The 17,914-nt window shown below is 39.0% G+C and overlaps 1 protein-coding gene across 2 annotated transcripts in view; it reads left to right on the top strand.

The window, feature by feature from the left end:
- Positions 1-17,914, top strand: part of Cad99C (cadherin 99C) — a 141,149-nt gene that overhangs the window by 15,283 nt on the left and 107,952 nt on the right. Inside the window, exon 1 of one of the 2 annotated variants that reach the window (XM_087354821.1) lies at positions 15,198-15,216. The exons of the other annotated variant lie outside the window; for it this stretch is intronic. The gene's annotated coding sequence lies outside the window, so the exon portion shown is untranslated. Of the gene's footprint in view, positions 1-15,197; positions 15,217-17,914 lie in introns of those variants that run through there. 2 annotated transcript variants of the gene reach the window in all.

Raw genomic sequence — 17,914 nt, 5'->3', positions numbered from 1 at the left:
GGTCAACATCACGAATCGGCCGCGTTTTACCCTCGGGAAATTACCCCGGTGTCTATTGGATAGAAGGCTGAGTGGGCCCCAGAACAGGTCTGGACGCTGAAGCTAGAGGAAAAATCACCTTCCCCCTTCGGGGTCGAACCCCGGTCGTCCAGTCCGTAGCCAGTCACTATAAGATTATGTATACGAGGTGCGATCGGAAAGTTTCAAGACTGCGCCTTAAAAAAAACCCGTACACTTATCTCAGGTGTTAAATTCATCCATCACCCTCGAAGTAGTTTCCCTGGGAGTGATCACAACGATCCCAGCGCCGCTGCCAAGCCTGGAAGAATCCCTGGAAATCTTTCTTTGTCAGCCTGTCAAGCACCATCTGCGATTCTGCCTGAATCTCTTCTATCGTCTCAAATCTCCGTCCCTTTAGCTGAATTTTCATCTTTGGGAAGAGGAACCTTAGAAAGGAAGTTGGGGTCGGTTCTTGCAAGATCTTTGAGCTCCTGACAAACGAGAAGTCGATTCTGCTTCTGGTCCTCAGACAGGAGCCTTGGCACAAACTTGGCTGCGATGCGTCGCATGTGGAGTTGTTCCTTTAGAATCAGCTGACAGGTCCCATAGCCTATCCCAACAATGTCGCACAAGTCGTTGATGGTACGACGTCGATCTTCGTGAATGGCCTGCCGAATCTTCGTAACATTTTCGGGCGTTGTGCTCGAAGATGGTCGTCCAGAACGCTCGTCATCATCGACAGAGGTTCGGCCATTTTTAAAACGTGAATGCCACACAAAAGTTTGTGCACGACCCATTGCGGACTCCCCAAATGCTTGCTTTAGCATTTCATAGGTTTCCGTAGCCGTTTTGGCGAGTCTTTGGCAAAATTTGATGCACACGCCATTCCGAAATCGCAGGAGGGTCGGTGTAATGCACTACAAAACGCCCGTAACTAAAAAACAAATACTAATTCGATGATGCCGGCTGGCACACTGATTCACTATGAATGTAGGCCGCACCCCCTAGCGGCAGAAGCTCGTACTACATCCGGTTCGCCCTCTATTGACACAGTCTTGAAACTTTCCGATCGCACCTCGTACAGTTCTTTTTAATGTGATGCCACTGTCAAATTCATATCTCATCTAAAATGTGGTCTGTGATAAGTTCTGTAGGCAAGACAGTTAAAGGTTTAAAACTGATTATGTTAAGAGAGTTTATTTTCCCTTGCATCAGTATTTGCTATAATCTAACTAGTTTAGGAACTGTTTTTCATTTGATGTTATTAGAGTTTGCGACACTGAAAGACGGAGGTAAATAAAAACGCCAAGAACGAAATTTGTAAAAATACTGTTTCTTTAAACGTTGTCATGCCGGATTATAAGATTGAAGACATGCAATATGTGATCATTTCAAGTTATCCTCTGTAGAAGCCTGAGAATATAACGTACTGCTGGAGTACTGGCCTTTTAAGTGGACGAAACACTTCACTGGTGAAACGATGGTTGTCTTATGCTAACTTCAAAGATATGTGTAAATGTTTGGAAGCCTCTTACCCACCTCTCTAAGAGCTGAGGAAGTACAATTTTATTTAGAAATTTCACATTTGCTTCTACTGAACAAGCTATTGCATTACTGCCATTTATTCTATATCCGGTCAACCTCGCCTGTTTTGTTCAGAAATATAAATAAAGCCGTATTATTTTCGCACTAGCAGGTGCTGTGATTTAACTACCAAACGTATTAAACTCGCCGATTTAATGGTTTAAACCAGCGTAGTCCAACTGGCTACCCACAAGCCATATCTGTCCTGAGACAGATTGTAACAAGACCCGCGAAATTATTAAATTTAATTTTTTATTAGTTACTACAACCTCATTTATTTTATTTACTCCGAATTTTAAAAATAATATAATCTTCATCCCTTCTTATGCTTTAGGTACTATAAGTTTCAAACATGTTTGTCACGTACAAGCTGTTACAGGAACGTACGAGGCTCGTCCACAAAGTAAGTTTCCCTGGGACCGTTTACAGAAACAAAACACAATTTCATGGAAATATTTATTGCAACAGATACAGCAAGTGTCCAGCTATTTTTCAACATATTCGCCACCGGAATTGAGACATTTGTCATACCGTGGGACCAACTTTTGAATACCTGTGTCGTAGAAGTCTGCCGCCTGGGATTGGAACCACTGTGTGACAACCATCTCCGCCTCTCTGTCATTCTCAAAACGCTGACGCTGACCGGACAGGAATTTCTTGAGGTGTAGGAAAATATGGAAATCACTGGAAGCGAGGTCCGGGCTGTAGGGTGAATGATTAAACACCTCCCAGCTGAACTCCTGCAGGAGACTTGCTGTCCGTCGAGCCGTGTGCGGCCTAGCGTTATCACTGACCGCACTTCACAGTCGGCGGGAGCTGGAATAAGAACCTCCATCTTCAACAGCTACAACGATGCTACTGTGAGAACGCGGGAAGTTCCGTTAGTGTATGCGCCATGCTACGTCATTGCTCTATCACGTACGCACAGTCGCTTCGCGCAATATAAGGTTTGCTAGCTGTGGGACGAGTGGAAAACTTACTTTGTGGACGCGCCTCGTATTTAAAATAATGTAGCGATCTCACAACTGAAATGTATTAGCTAATTTCAGTAAAACCGTTCAGCTATTTTCATGTTGTTTCATACGCACAGGCATACGGACAGATAACGATTTAATAAGCGTTGTGCAGGATTGCGAACGATCCTAAGAACAAAGGACTAGAACCAGAAAAATGTTATTATTTAAATCGAAACACAACACAGACCTACGTATTACTTCTTTTAGTGTACTGTCGTGTATTAGTCTGTTATTCTGCTAAGCGATCATTACTTTCTCCGATTTAGTGGAGCATCACAGCTGTTTGTTATATGCTCACGATTTGTTGTTTGTGTGGCGTGCATTCTTACGGTTAACACAACAAAATCTCTACCTTCTTCGAGAGTTGCGGATGATAAGGTTAGGACCAGTTCCATTTTCTTTTACAACGCTTCAGTTGCTATAGTAACAAAGGAGAGAATAAACCACGTGACCAATCCAAACGTTTACTTTGTAAAACTGTTTTCGTAGAAATTATTGTCAAGTGAAAAGTTAGGTGTTTGAAAATGTACCATGAAGAGCATGTACTAAATATCTTTTTAAGAGGTTCCTTTTAGGTTTATAATGAAATTGTGAATGCACTTTCTTTCAGAAACATTTCAGCTGTCCCTTTTACACGAACGAGAAAAGAAACATGTAAAAAACTAAGTCCATTTTATTTGAAACAGAGATCAACATCAGTATTTTGTATTTTTGATAACATCTGAATAACACATTGTATCCTGAAAAGGCAGATAAGAGAATGTTTTCAAACTAACTTCATTTCGAGTAAGTGCGTTATGAAAGTGCCACTGGACCCTGTAACGATCCACATGAATTGAGTTCACAACCTCATATCCTGTGTACTTAGGATCTATTCTAATATTATCCTCTCATCTAAGCATTGAGCTCTCAACTGGTTTAACCCTTCCAGGTTTTTCGAATACAATTTTATATTCATTTCTCATCTCCCCATGTTTTCTACGTGTTCCACTCATCTCATCCTACAAGATTTCATTGCCCTGATTATATTTGGTGAAAAGAACAAAACATGAAGATCTTCATCGAGCAATTTTGTCTGTCTGTCTCTTAGGTTCGGATGTTGTCCTCAGCGCCTTGTTCTGAATCACCACTGTGAATGTTTTTTTGATATTATAACATAAATATATCTAACTCAAGTTTTAATTCCTGGCGGCAGCTTTTAGGTTGTGCTGATTACCTACCTAGCCAGTACAGCTGTGATATTTTCTACTGCCAATAAAGATATATAAAATGTCCGTTATTCAGCCTTTTCAGTAGCCGTAACTTATGCCATCCGTAATCATGTGAATGAATAATGCTTGTGTACAAATATTACTGCGTGAATATTATAATTTCATTGTCTGACGTTTAATACATCAGAATCTACACGAGATCATTTCCTCCTGAGTCACTTCCGCATTGGTAGATCCCACAAGCGGCTCTAGATAGCAGCACCCTCAGCCCAATTGTCGACTAATAACATTATTATTATTATTAAGTGTTCTGTTTTACGACAGGTCCATTGCTCTGCCCAAAAAGAGCTCTCCAGTTGTCCCTATTCTCGGCTTCTCGCTTTAATTCCTGGAACGTCATCTTCTTTCCTTGTTTAAGGTCGTCGGTTAGCTGTATCAATCTTCTTCCTAGTCCTCTCTTTCCTTCAACCTGGCCTTCGATGATATCACTCATTAATCCATTCCTTCTCATAATATGTCCCAGCCAGTTAGCTTTCCTTCGTGTAATCGCCTGCAGAATGCTTCTTTGCTCGTTGACTCTCCTCAATACTTCTTCGTTGGTCACTCGATCCGTCCACCTGATCTTCTCTATTCTTCTCCAACACCACATTTCGAAACTCTCCAGGTATTTCTGTTCCTTCTTCCTGAGTGTCCAAGTCTCTGCTCCATACGTAACACTTCACTAGTTTCTTCTTCATCTCCAAGCCCAACTTGCTAGTGAGAAGTATCCTCTTCTTGACGAAAGCTGCCTTGGCCATGGCTATCCTTGCTTTTACTTCCTTGGTGCATAGGGCGTCCGTCGTGACTAAGCTTCCCAAGTACTTGAAATGCTCCACATTCTCCATCTGTTGGTTTCCAATTACAACGTTCAATGGTTCTGCTCTCGGTGCTATCCTCATCAATTGTGGAGTTACAGCTTCAAATCTCTATCGAGGGACTGGTTATTGTGTGCCTTTTAAAACAAATTCCGAAATGGTGTACTGAATACGCTCCCATCTAATCCGTTATCACTTTAAACCACGTTTTTAAAATAACACATATTGTTAAATGCGATGATACAATTTCTCAGTACAATGTCAGGTCATCGTTTGTTTGATAGTTTCTCGTGTCCTTGGTTAGTTGTACCAGAGGATAAAGAAATTCTATTACGGACTACTGGAGGACAGAATGTTACCTCAGAAATCACGGGCAGGAGGCTGTAAACCAGTCGGTCACTTGAAGGGCGAGCATCCAGCAAGAAATAGAAATAAAAACAAGCACGCAGGCAACCCTTGATACGAAGCCACTGTTACTGCCTCCAGCGATCCATGTTCACACGCCATCGCCGCCTGCTTACTCCACTGTCCTGTTCATCAGGTCACCATAACAACCAGGAAGCTATGTAGGAATTAATATTCTTTGGAATTTGTTCGTTTCTCTTCCCTTGAAACACGTCGACACTCTTAGCAGCGACTTAACCATCTTTATTCATAAAATAAAAGATCATGAATAATTTCGGTAAAACATGCGGGTAAAATCTGTGGTGTAATAATCCGATGTGTTGCAGGCATACCTCGTTTTATTGCGCTTCGCAGATATTGCGGGTTTTTTTACAAATTGAAGGTTTGTGACAACCCTGCGTCGAGCAAGTCTATCGGCGCCAATTTTTCCAACAACATGAGCTCACTTCGTGTCTCTGTGTCACATTTTGGTAATTCTCGCAATGTTTTTTTTAGACATAATGCTATAGCACGCTTAACAGACTACAGTAAAGTGTAAACATAACTTTTATACGCACTGGGAAACCAAAAAATTCGTGTGACTCGTTTTATTGCGGTGGTCTGGAACCGAGCCCGCAATATCTCCGAGGTATTCCTGTATATTGAATTCTTGGATTTTCTTCACGTCAATTTAACACTGTTAACTGTATTTCCTTTTACGGATTCGCTCGTCTTCTTCTGTATGTCCAGTTACAAATCTTTTAGGATGATGGAACAATGTTTATTCTTCTATTCTCTTACTGTTTTCGAAATAGTTTCGTATTGATCTCAGAAGAAACGATCACAATTAAGAATTGTCCCTGGTACTTCATTAAGCAGCACGCCATTCAGGCAAGAGGGGGAGAGGAGGATAAAGGTTCACGTGGACATTTGATGAATATGAGTCATTGTCACTACCAGGCCACTTTATCCCCGACGAAAGCATCGTATAACCACTGCATAATAGGTTAGATGGGCCCAAACACATTTCATATTCTGTTAGGACGAGCCTTATGGTACCATCTGTAGGTTTTCCCGTCCATATGGAATTTATAATAGAAACTTATGTGTCAACCTGTCTCTTGCGAAGATTTAGATGATGATGTTGATGATATTAATAATAATTTAATTCCCTTATTAAACTGTTTTCCAGCATAAAAGCCTAGAATACGAACAAATCAGAACAAAACTGAACGAAAACGGTTAATATAATCTCCTTCTCGCTTTGAGAAATTTTTGTCTTGGTATTTATTTTCCTCTTTACCCTATTTAGGGGTCCGCAGTGGCCGCTTGGTCGCAGGGACCGTGGGTTCGAATCCCACTCAAGCCATGAATGTTTGTCCGCGTTTTTCTGTGTTGTGCTGTCTTGTGTACAGGAAGAGGCCTTGCGACGGGCCGATCCCTCATCCAAGGAGTCCTACCAAATGTCTATAGATGAAACCAACGAAAAAGTTGGGACCCGCAGTGCTCAGGTACTTGAAAAATGGCCACCGAGGTCACCGGACCTGACTCCATTGGACTTTTAACTGTGAGGTCACTTGAAGTCCGTCGTTTATGCAACGCCCATAAACAATGATGACGACCTATGGGAACGTGTGCAGAATGCATTCCAGATGATTTGAGGAAACCCTGGTGTGTACGTCGTGCTCGGGCATGTGTGGAGAATGGAGGAACAACCTTTGAGCATCTGTTATAAAGAAACATCCCTGTCCTTATACTTGGCAATAAAGGCATATATTGAAACTTATTTTTGGCTATTATTTCTAAAATGAAACATTTGCGACCACGTGTTCATAGGAACATTTTTTCTTATTTTTGATCCTGGAACACGCACACGAAGTTTGTAAACATACTTCTGACTCACCCTGTATGGCTGGATCGTTTAAATTCCAAAAGAATGATAAATTGTTGCTTTGCCTAGTGCGATTGGAGGTTCTCACGGCGACGATTATGAAGATGGCTGTCTTCCGGGTTGTAGCGCCTTGTAGTCTGGTAGAAATTTACCAACGTTTCAGGGGTCCTTGCTGTATTGTCCTCTCGATAAATCTCTCCTGTGAGGCAGATGTGGTTGGTCTACAGGATACCGCAGCAAAAAGTGTGGAAGAAACCCGTTCAGGTTTCACATGTGTAATTTCTGAAAGACCAAGTACTCGCGTTCTCATTTCTGAAACCGGGTCTCTGAGAGCAGAATTGCAGCTCACAGACTCTGCTATTCCCACCGTCTAATTACAGACGATTGTCTTACAGCGATCAGACAGATGATGAGGAAATCTTTTCACGTGGTTTTTACGTAACAGATTTAGTACACACACGTAATCTTAAGTGCTGATGTAGTTTTGTACAAGACTGCACATTTCTACGTAATGCATTTTTATTGTCATTAAGCAATACTTACTGGAAACAATACCAGTTTGCATGTACATATTTTTTTTTATTAAATTTGTATTGAAAATGCAGTATCTGCTTTCACAGGAGCAGCGCGGTTGTCGATTGAATGGCCAAACAATGAAGTAGAGCGATGTTTCTTAACCAGAGGTCAGTGCCTTCGTTTATGAAATTCTCTAAAGTCCAGTTGGTCATATTTTAGAACAGCATTTTCACAGGAACGAAACTTTGAGACAAGCCTGTTACATTGCCACTTCTTCTTCCACGGATCTCACTTGGAAGTCTCCCGGAATTGAACCAATTTCTCCGCTGGAGAAAAGCCACCGTCTGAAATATGTAGTACGATCCAAAATAAAAGCAAAACCTACTGAATAAAACAACATTTAGGGAAACAAAGTTTTAACGGACTATTATGATTATTACACGTTCCATTTAAATATACAGGTGCGGCAGAATACATTAGACGATTTAAATTTGTGAAATGGGTAATTTATTTTCATGAGATGGTAAAGTTGCGTCATATTGTGATATAATAAATATATTTTGTTTAAATCTTGTCCGTCTAATCACAATAAATTCTTATTAAATATTAAAATATTACAATAATTAACAATTAAAATATTTAAAATATTAAGTAATGTTCTTTATCGAAATATTCGATTTACATTAGATCATCATGTAAATCGAATATTTCGATAAAGAACATTATTTGATATTTTAAATATTTTAAATGTTAATTATTGTAATATTTTAATATTTAATAAGAATTTATTGTGATTAGACGGACAAGATTTAAACAATATAAATTTATTTTCAGTTAATATAATAAACACTTACAGATTTGTGAAGTCTGTAGAAAAGCGTGCCATGTGATAACTACTTTTTAAAGACATCAGTCAGATAAGCTCCATTGTTCTGCAAAAAATCCTCTGTACGTCGTCTGAGAGAGTCCGTTGTCTTCCTCAACATTTCCAATGGAATTTGCAGAATGGTAGTCCTGATGGCTTCCTTCAACTCGTCAATGGTGTGAGGTCAATTCTCGTAGAAATTGTGCTTTAAATATCCCCATAAGAAGTAGTCACACGGGGATAAATCTGGCTAGATGGAGGCCAAGCGACATCACCATATTTCGAGATGACACGTCCTGGGAACATTTCTCGAACCGTTTGCATTGAGATTCGTGCCGTGTGAGATGTCGCGCCATCTTGTTGAAACCATACTAAGCGTATGTCATTGTGGTGTCGGCGTAGTTCTGGCAGAAGAAATTCGTTAAGCATGGCCACACAAAGCTCAGCAGTTACCATAACTGCATGTCCGTTGTTGTCTTCAAAAAAGTATGGTCCTAAAATGCCAAATGAACTGAGTCCACACCATACTGTGACCTTCTGGCTATGCAAAGGTGATTGATGCAGTAAGCTCGGGGTTTCTTCTGCCCAGTACCTGAAATTCTGCTTATTAACATACCCGCTTAGATGAAAATGGGCTTCATCTGAATCATTATTTTTAAAAAAATCTTTCCACAGCAAATACACGAAAATCACATGACCAATGCTCCATGGCGACTAATAGGCTTTGAAATGCTCTAGACACAGCCGCTATCTACGGGCATATGCATTTGGCGCCAATTTCAAATCGTCTAATCAATTCTGCCGCACTCTGTATAATCTCTCAGGAATACATTATTCTTGTTAACGAGTAAAATAAGAATTTCTAATGTGTCGGTCTTATTTTATTTATTTAGTGTTCTGTCTGACGACAGGTCCATATGAACAGGATCCTTCCATCCTTTTCTCGGACTGGGACCTGTTCATATACGTTCTTGGCAGATGATCCAGAAGTGGTTTGCCATTGCCTTCTTCTGTGTGTGAATGGGATGCCACGGAGAAACCGGGGAAGCCCCCTAAGGAAAACTCCGTGTTGCCTAGACCACGGCCTTGTCCAACACAAGTTATAAATTCGGGCACCGCCGGGAATCGAACCCGAGACCCCAGGATTACAAGACCAGCGTTCTAACCGCTAGACCACCGTGGCCATCATTTATTTATTTAGTGTTCTGTCTGACGACAGGTCCATATGAACAGGATCCTTCCATCCTTTTCTCGGACTGGGACCTGTTCATATACGTTCTTGGCAGATGATCCAGAAGTGGTTTGCCATTGCCTTCTTCTGTGTGTGAATGGAGTAATTGTTGGGAAGCCCCCGGAGGAAAACTCCGTGTTGCCTAGACCACGGCCTTGCCCAACACAAGTTATAAATTCGAGCACCGCCGGGAATCGAACCCGAGACCCCAGGATTACAAGGCCAGCGTTCTAACCGCTAGACCACCGTGGCCATCATTTATTTATTTAGTGTTCTGTCTGACGACAGGTCCATACGAACAGGATCCTTCCATCCTTTTCTCGGACTGGGACCTGTTCATATACGTTCTTGGCAGATGATCCAGAAGTGGTTTGCCATTGCCTTCTTCTGTGTGTGAATGGAATAATTGTTGGGATGCCACGGAGGAAAACTCCGTGTTGCCTAGACCACGGCCTTGCCCAACACAAGTTATAAATTCGGTCTACCTCAGTTTAATTAATAGTGAAAACTAATTCTCCTGCCAGACTCTTTCCACTTTATTAGTCACTATCATCCTCTCATTCGACTGAAAAAGCGTCGTTAAATAAACTACAATTATAAGTAGAACGATGTAGCGGGATTACAAAGGGAGTGTAACAAATAGACGTTCATCGACCGTCTCTTGGAATTTCTACATCGACGATTTGCAGAAGTAACCGCAGACATGACCTTTGGGGGGGGGGGGGGAGAGAGATAATTTATGGTTATTTTTCTTACATGGCGGTTAGTGAAAAAGACAAAGAATTTTTGTTTGTGTCAGAACAAAACGCAAGAGGATAGATAATTTTTGTCTTGTGATTGTGATATGTTACATGAAGAGGAAATTTGAAAGTAAGGAATGCTGTAGATGATAGAAATGACCAGTACACTTTTACGGTTCGCCTGCTAATGGGTTAAGCAAGTTTCAGCCTCGTTGCAAGAAAAGGTGTTTTTTTTCTCAAGAGTCCTTGAATTAACGACAAACCTCCTTCTGACATCTGCCATGTTACATTGTGCAAGATCTGTAGTAAGAATCACAGGATACCCTCGTAACTGTGAAATATATTTTGTATAAATATATAAATATGGCTGTCAACGTATGATAAGAGCTGTAGTAGGAGTTCTCAACTCGCGGCCCGCCAATGTTTTACGTGGTCTGGGTACAATGATGTTATGTTAACCACTACGCTGAAAAATAGTTACCTATATCGGAAAACAGGTTTTGTTAGTGTAGTTAGCATTTGGCAGTAACTGAAGCTGTGACGAATTGTCCGGATCAATGAAGGACGTCAGATCAGAAGCCACTACGCGTCTTACTGATGGCCACTCGGAGGTGTGCATGTGAATTGCAACAACGGAAATTAAACCTAATACTGAAACGTTACTTAAGCAAAAGCAATGACAAATAACCAATGATTGATTTTAAGAAAATTATTAATTATATGCGAATATGTTTGCAGTGGTAGACAGAAATTAATAAATTGATTTTGATTTCCAATAAATCGTCTTCACTTATAACCTTATGGTCCGTGATTGGATAAGAATAAGTGTATATGATTTTAGGTCTGAAAACGGTTGAGAAACCCGGATCTGTAAATTGTGTGTGTGTAAAATATATTTTAGTCATCATACTGAATTCTTATTACATTATAATAGTGGTGGGGGTAATAATAGAATTTTGAAGAAGAGAGTCATTAAAACTAGAATACGGCTTGTATTTTTAAATTAGTGATTAGTAAATTTTGTGCTAGAAAGCTCTAAGAGTAATTAAAATACTTACGCGAACCGGAATATGGAAAACTCATAATGACTCAATTTTGGTAAATTACTATTCTCTTTGTAACTTAAGTGCGTTATGTTTGTGTTGAAATCAAATATATATTTATTATCTCAGTCTATACACAAACGTATTTAAAATGTTGTTGTTAAAATTTATATAACACTATAACATCTGTAGTATAAAATATTATATTACATAAAATATTACAATAAGTTATAACTTATTATATTACATTATAACTTATTATATTATATTACATAAAATATTACAATAAGTTATAACTTATTGTAATATTTTATGTAATATAATATTTTATACTACAGATGTTATAGTGTTATATATATTTTAACAACAACATTTTAAATACGTTTGTGTATAGACTGAGATAATAAATATATACTATTCTCTTGTTTTTGTAAAAAGTTAGTTTTGGGAAAAAATTAATACCCTTTATTAAATAGATCATTTCGAGTTCCGAAACTACCCGCGGATTCCATTTTGCCAACCCGTCTTTTGAAGTATAAAATAAAAACAATATATTATTATGACAGGATTAAGCTTTGTTGTTCCACAACAGAGAATATCTTGTTGACATGAATGTATTTCAACTGCACTGCTCTGTGAAATTGGTCTACTTTCAGCTTGTTTGTGTTTTCAGTAAGCTATCTTTTTTCTCGCCGGTCTGAAGTCTGATTCGTAAATCTGTGTGTACAATAAAAGCTTTGGAGCTGTCATTGTGATTTGCAGATGCTTCTTTGTCTTAGAGTAGCACCACAGAGTTTACCTGCAGAGGCGATGGTGGCCTCCTCACGTTGGATCACGTAAATTAAATTACCTGTTTTCGACATTCATGAGTCTATCTTTTTAAAGACTGGATAGATTAGAATATAAAGTAAAATTCTGTCGATGGTACGTATAGTAGCCTATTGTAGGTGGGCCTAATTATAAAGCAGTAATAATGACTCGAGATCAAGTACTTAAGAAGTAAAATCTTGAGAAACAGAAGTGTGTATTTATTTATTTGTTTTTAATTTATTTACTAACTATATGCGTAGCTCAGTCAGTATAGTGACTGGCTACGCACTGGGCAACCGGGGTTCGATCCCCGACGGAGGCAGAGGATGTTTCCTCTAGCCTCTGCGTCCAGACTGGCTCTGGGGCCCACCCAGCCTCCTATCCAATGGGTACCGGGGTTCTTTCCCGGGGGTAAATCCGGCCGGGGCGTGATGCTGACCACTCACCCCCATCTAGTGCCGAGGTCAAGGAAGAGAGGAGCTATACCTCCACTCCCCCCAAGCGCCTACATGGCGTATAGTGGGACAGCTTTACTTTACTTTTATATGATATATAATGTTAGGATGATTATTGAATACTGAATTGGAAGGAATATGGAAGGAAGCGGTAATTTAAAGTACTTTACTGGCGTGTGAGTTGAGGGACTGCTAAAAGCCGCGATAAACCACAATCAGCGGATCACGGCGCCGTGATTTTGAAACCTGGACCTCCCAAATACGATGATCACGACGTTCGGCACTAGCGATTATTAACATATGGAGCAGAAACATGACACATATTAATTAACTCTAAATTAAATTTATAAACCGGAAGTACAGAAGAGATTAAGAATCGAAAATTAAGAAATAAATTATTTACAGAATAAGATGGTCTTGCCGTGTTTTAATAACGACGAAAGTGGGATTTTTAAATGAGATATTGAACAGTAAAATAAAATGCAGTTGTCACATATGAAGACCGAGATTGAGTTGAGAACAAGTTAGGAAGGTTGCAGAAGGAAGGTATTGGAAGAAACTGAGGAAAAGAAGGTATAGATGGTAAAGGTTGAGTACCATTGCTCCCACAGTAACTGGAAATGTCTTAGGAAGAATAGGAAATTCTAACTCGTTACCAGAAGTTGTACTGAGGTAAATCGTGCAATGCCGATCGATATAAATTTTAAATATATCGGGGGAAATCCACCTCGATGAAACAAAAATAACAGGTCCTTAGATGATGGTGACATGTTACAAGGCAAAAGATTGGACGGTAACGTGTTACAAATACATCCCCCCAGAAGTTTTGTTAACGAGGGACGAGATCTCTCTCCTGCCACAAGTCTGGTTGCTGTCGGAGCTAATAGCGAGTGGTAGCACGGGGACCCCAGACCGACTGACCGTGACCTATGGGTGTGTCGATGTCTGCAAAATGTCCCCGAGGGCCACCGAGCTCTGCAACTGCATATAATGTAACTGTTAACAACATTTCCTAATATACTGTCCATTAAGACGAAGCAAATGTTTAAGAATTATAGTCACGTTCAACAGTCTTAAAATTATACATAAAGTTAGTGAATGATCGTTACTGTTCTTTTAGGCACTAGAAAGCCCACGTGTAATAACATAAAACTTTATAGCCTGGTTTTCTTTGCGTTCAAATGAAATAAATTCCAACTTATCTCTTGGAAACAGTTTGGTTATGATAATGATGATATTTCAGATGCAGATTCAAGGAATAGACTTGTTGACTTGTTCTGGCACAGTGGAATTAATTCACGAAGTTGAATTGCTGTGGCACGCATGGGCGAGGTACAGTGTGGAAGCCAGGTTAGAATCGATACGACCTAAACACAATATACAAGGAAAGAAGAATAAGAAATGTTCTACACCTAATTTAAATAAAAGCGAATGACAGTTAATATGTACCATTTAAGACCTAACTCTATAACATTTCACAATAAGTAGACCCAATTCTATATTCCTATTTCAGATGCAGGTCTCATTAAATCTGAATAGTAATTTATATAACCATTTGACTTTACAATCAGTTTGAAACAGGGTTTGGTATTTGGTATGCATATTTGTGTAGAATGCAAAGTTGGCACTGTACTATAAACCCATTAGCAAAAGATCATTATAGTCGTACCAGATAAAGATGGAATGGCAAATTATTGGACGAGATTGATGGAACAGGCTCCATAAGTCTAAAATCTACGTAGGTAAACAATAATAACAGTAATAACAATAAACACACAAACTGTCAGGAGCAATGTGTTACTCTCCGGAGAGTTGAAGTCACATACTCCAGAATGTACATTCCTGCAATGAAAACAAATTTGGCTCTTGATTTATCCTGTAGAATCACAAATTCTCTCTGATATCAATTCACCAATGGTTTTGAAAATTTAACGTCAAAAATACCATATAAGGGAATGCCAGTGTAAAGCTTTTCAGTTATGACTTAAGGAAAATGTCTACTTGATGTTTCGAAGGACATTATACCACTTCATAAAATTTCTGTAAAACTTATTACGAAAGTCTCCCATCCGTTTAACTTTCTCGTTTTGTGGTTCTACGAACGTGCATAAACTATTGTTACTTCAAGTACCAGACCCGGTACTACAGTTTGATCAGTTTAAAATGCAACCACAATGCACTTGAACGCCTTCACGCGAGAAACAACGAAACCAATTTCAATACAGAATTCTTTCAGTTGATGCACTGTTTGAAATCAGCTGTTTTGTCTTCGATCAACACTTTGTCACATACAAGCACTTCCTGTCTCCCGAAATGTTGTCTTATTCAGTACTCCCTTGTCAGGACACTCATTACTAAATTCCTCACGAAAAACAGAAAATGATTTCGAGAAGGAACACACATTTTGCAGGTGAATATAACGTGTTTTTCGCGAACAGTGACCTAGCAACAAGGGTGACCTTTACTGTAGTGTCACGGAGGAGGTTGTGAGAGTCTATTACCAGGGGATAGACTGTTTCTGATTGTGATTTTGTGCCGTAGGATGTGATTGTTATTGGTTTTCGTCATAAATGGTACATCCTTTATAACACAAGTATGACAGCAAGAACGAGAAAAGTAAGTGGGTCTCTTAACAATATAAAATCCTTGGCATTTAGAAACAGTTACTTCACATAAAACAGCAGTATGGCTAGTTTCTTTTCTTGTCTAGCCACAATGGAACTTGCGTTAAACTTCACGTACTCAATGGCTAGGTAGACTGTCTTTATTCATCCCGTCAGTCAGGAATCTTAACAAACAGGTGTTTTTCTTTCCTTAAAGTCAGGTTTTGCAACTGTAAGACATTAATCAAAGTCGTCTTGCCTGATGATTTAAATATAGGGAATATGTTTCTGATCACCTGTGTTAACAAGAATAGGCATCCATTACATCATATACAATTTTGAAACTACCTGCGGCGTGACCCAAAATGTACCTACCAAGTTTAATGCTTGAAATACTAGACATAAAAGTCTCATTCAAATACTGTTCAAATCAAAATATATCAAAGCTGTTTATATAAGTGTGTTTGCTCTCAATTTTGACGATTTTTTAACAATCTTATCATAAAGTTTGACACCGTACTTTGAAAGATGCCTGTTGGAATAGCAAAAATTTCACGCTCAATGGACGAACTTCTCTAGTCTTTCGGTTACTTTGGTACCCGAACGAAAACAAATGATAAACAAATGGCTTGCTTATTTCAGTGTGTCAGTAAAGTTTCTTAAAATTATGATCGCTCGTTGCGGAGAAAATTGAATTTAAACTCGGTATATATATTTTTGGACAGCCTTTACTTATACTTCTTGTGTAACTTAAAAAAGAATTTAGTTACCGTGTTCACACGAGCTCGCCACCTGTCCCTATCGAGAGTGATAAATATCCAGTGCACACTTACACTTTTTATTTCTCTGAGTCAGTTTTAATATTGTCGCTCCATCTCCTTGGTTTATAAAGTCTATCTTCCCTTCAAATTTTTGGACTATTTTTTTCACAAATTTCACATTTTTCTCACACGAGCTGCATGTCCTACTCATGGCATCCTTCATAAATTCATTACCCTAATAATATTTTATTAAGAAGTACAAATTTGTGAAAAGTTTTTCAAGTCCACAAACAGTAAAAATTATTTTACCATTGAACTTAGTACAGATCAGTACCAATGTGTGAAGACTTATTTAAGATTTTAGTAAAGTTGTCTCAGTCTATTCTATATTTAGTTAAAATTCGTCAGATTTGTCGTGTTCAGAATGCTTTAGGGCCTGTTTCATATTGTTTTTGATTTCCATTTTTATGACTTGTAACCCATTCGGTAACCCTTCATTAAGCAAACTTCTCCATCCATCTGTTACGTCCGGTCTTTGAGGTTCAAATATTCTCCTCAAATTTTCAAATATTCTACTTACCACTAACTAACTAACTAACTAACTAACTAACTAACTAACTAACTAACTAACTAACTAGATGGCTTACCGAACCGGAAGGTTCATCACCGAATTAACCAAAGCCCTCCACCGGACCCTGTCCTGGGCCAACAAAATCCAGTCTCCTTCAACTCCTATCTCCCACTGATCCCGCCTGACATTATCCTCCCATCTACGTCTAGGTCTCGACAGCTGTCTCTTCCCCTCAGGCTTCCCAACCAATACCCGGTGCACACCTCTTGTCCCATCCATGCGCGCTACATGCCCCGTCCATCTCATTCTTCTCGACTTAATCACCCTGACAATATTGGGGGAGGAGTACAGATTTTAAGTTCGTCATTATGCAGTTTTCTCCAGACCCCATCGTCTTCTCCCCTAGGCCCAAATATCTTCCTCAACACCCGATTCTTCTGACCACTCTCTTGCCAAACTCAACCTGTGTTCTTCCCTTAGAATGATTATGTGTAATACAGTGTAATTAATTTCCATAAAATTTGTAAAATGGTGTTTTCTGATACTATATCATTTACCCTGTGTTTCCAACAACAAAAGTTACAATTGACGACGATAAAAGGTAAAAAAATGGCCCCATTTTCCTCACAGCATAAAATTAATGGTCATCAAATTTCCTGATGTTCCAAGGGGTGGACTGTTGTCTGAAACCTCCCACGACACAAACACAAATGTGTCACTTCTTAACCTCTCTCCCTTCTCACACTGGTTTCATATAAAAATCGTCAATCAGACAAGTCTGGGGAACGATAAAGTTTATTATTATAATACTAATGTATATATACTTGATCCTGTGTCGTACATAACGGTACGTAGAGCAAAGTTCTTAAAGTTGAGCATCTGTCTTTACAGAACGATATCAAGAGCCTAAAATATATACTGCAGTCAATCACTTTGTGTATCTCATTGCTAAGTTTGTCGATTTGTATTTATTACTGTAGGCATAAACATATTGCAACATAGAGTCAGAAATTATTTTTCTATGTAATGTATTCTGAAACTAAAGCTTTTACTTTCACCATTTAATTTGTGTGTGTGTGACACATTTTGAAAAAAAAAATCTATATTAGGTGCACTAGCGAGTGATATTCAATAATTAATTAATAGCCTCAATCAAACCAGCGCAGTAGCTTCATAAAAGAAAACGTCCAATGATGCTTACATATGATTAACATAGCATTACAGTCTGCCATTTTAATTCTCGAATTTATTATATTTTAAGATAAAGAGGCATGGAAATCAATATATCGCCTGGGATGTTGCGCCGTACTAGAAGGAAGATTAATTAAATGATTAAATTGTCCCCCCCCCCTCCAGAAATATATAGTATTAAAGTTTTT

The sequence above is a fragment of the Zootermopsis nevadensis genome, unplaced genomic scaffold (genome assembly GCF_977971745.1).
Source record: "Zootermopsis nevadensis isolate Lab colony 2312 unplaced genomic scaffold, Znev_1.0 Znev_ptg000024l, whole genome shotgun sequence".
In the NCBI taxonomy this organism is placed as follows: domain Eukaryota; kingdom Metazoa; phylum Arthropoda; class Insecta; order Blattodea; family Termopsidae; genus Zootermopsis; species Zootermopsis nevadensis.
The sequence above is the reverse complement of the archived record's forward strand: the minus strand, read 5'-3'. Positions and strand labels throughout refer to the sequence as shown.